At 40.5% G+C, this 2,168-nt stretch overlaps 1 protein-coding gene across 2 annotated transcripts in view; it reads right to left on the bottom strand.

Moving 5' to 3' along the window:
• Mettl24 (methyltransferase like 24) overlaps nucleotides 1–2,168 on the bottom strand; it is a 119,732-nt gene that overhangs the window by 10,573 nt on the left and 106,991 nt on the right. The window lies entirely within an intron of this gene.

Below are 2,168 nucleotides of genomic sequence, written 5' to 3'. Positions count from 1 at the left end.
TCTGTTTACTCCTCCCACCTATGTTCTAACCAATAAAATAGGCCAAGGCAGTTTCTTTATTAGCCAATGACCTTCCTCCATCAGTGTCTCCTTCAGTTCCTGCCTCCAGCTCCTTCCCTGACTTCCCTCAATGATGGCGGATAACCTGTAACCCAAATAAACCCTCTCCTTCCCCAAATTCCTCTTGGTCAGTATTTTATCAAAGTGACAAGTGGCAAACTGGAACAATTATTGTTAAGGAAGTAACATTAATTATAAGTGACATTTTCTCATAGAATCAACTTTTCTTGGACCTTAACAGAGAACCTGGGATACCCAATGAATTAGGATAACTGATAAAACATGGAGGAGAGACAGAGACATGGTGACACACTGCTGCATCCCCCATCACTCTAAAGGCTCGGGCATGAAGATTGGAGGCTTGAATATACAGCTATGCTACATTAGCAAGACCCTATTTTGATTTTTTTTAAAAAAGAAAGAAACCTAAGAAAAGCAACCAAAGCATGTTTTTATTTCTTAAGTGGTTAATTTATTTTCTGTATTTCACAAGTAAAATGTTGGAAGGGCTATTTGACAAACTAGTATCATCTGCCAATGCTACAGACATTTTTAATAAGAACAAAAGCATCCGCTGGTGGCCCTTATAATCTAGGCCAAGTGTCCTGTTGCATAGCAAATAGAGGCAGATTTGGAAAACATCATACTTGGAGGAATAAATTGTTATCTTTAAATTACCACTTGCTTGATAAACAACACCATGCAAACATTTTAATGGCTATTGCAACTCTAAGGGATTTGTAGAATAAACCCTGCAGCTCTAGCTCCAGGGAGAGCAAAGGTGATGAAACAATATGCCAATCAGTGCTCTTCTCTGGGGCTTCTTTGATCGAGGCTTTACAATAGGTACAGTAGAGAGTTGGGACCGGGACACAAGGGAGGGTGGCTGTGCACGCTGAGTTAGAGTCGGGACAGTGGAACGTATTATCCCAATCAAGATGATCTTTTAGAAAAAACTAGATTGTCCTAAATTGTGACACAAGGGGAAAAATATTAAACATGAATAATTTGCTAGTCTAAGGGCCATTTAGTAAGTGGCAGAGGCGGGCTTTGGGCAAGCACAGTGAAAATCAGATGAGACGAAAACCAACAGCTCAGTGTGAGGAATACATGTGAGTGATGAGACTGTGCCGCGGCCTCCAGAGAAGGGCCTTTCAGAGCCATTCTGAGACGTCCCGCCACAGCCACCAGCTTCTGGCCTCTAGGCACCAAGTGGAGAGCACTTCTTAAGTGGACATTACATTTCTGCTTTGATAAAGCTTTGTTATATTTATATTAATAATGCAAATCTGATTTATTAAAAAAATCTCGATAAAGATTCAGAGATAGCACTTCTATTATACAAATTTAAAATGAACTCTGTGTATTGAAGCAACAAGTGGAAGACACATTGACTTTGTCTTTTATTTTTTATTTTTTTGGGTTTTCTAAGACAGGGTTTTTCCATGTAACAGCCGTAGCTGTCCTGGAACTAGCTCTTGTAGACCAGGCTGGGCTTGAACTCACAGAGATCCGCCTGCCTCTGGCTCCTGAGTGCTGGGATTAAAGATGTGTGCCACCACTGTCCCTCTTTGTCTTAAGTACTTTAGAAGTAATCTTAAACCAGCAACACTGGTCTCTTCAACAATTTGGAGGCTATGAGCATGCTAATTCCAAGTCATCAAACAGTCTTGCTCTAGCTTGCCAAGAACTCTGATAGTTAGATGTATCTTTCAAGAAGGAATATTTCTCCTAACTACACAATTGCAAGCAGGAGCTACTAAGCATGAGACAGTTAAGTGTAGGCTTTGGCCAATTTTCATGTCCTAAATTGTGGCATAGGGGAAAGGATGCTAAACTTGAAAAATTCTTCAGACTAAACACCATTTAGTAAGTAGGAGGTAGGTTAAATGCTAACATTTTGTTTTTACAAATTAAAACCCAAGCACTTGTCATATTTGTCACAGCCGACGGGAGTCAGTGTCATGGTCAGCAATGGCGTGGCCTCCGATCTTTCAGATTAATCTTCAGATACATACGTCATAAGAAAGTTCACAGCACCCATGAAAAACAAACGACACTGTGCTTGACAGTTTCATGTCAACTCGACACAAGCTAGAGTCGTCTGA

Source organism: Microtus ochrogaster, linkage group LG9, assembly GCF_000317375.1.
Source record: "Microtus ochrogaster isolate Prairie Vole_2 linkage group LG9, MicOch1.0, whole genome shotgun sequence".
NCBI lineage: Eukaryota > Metazoa > Chordata > Mammalia > Rodentia > Cricetidae > Microtus > Microtus ochrogaster.
This window is presented reverse-complemented; position numbering and strand designations above follow the sequence as displayed.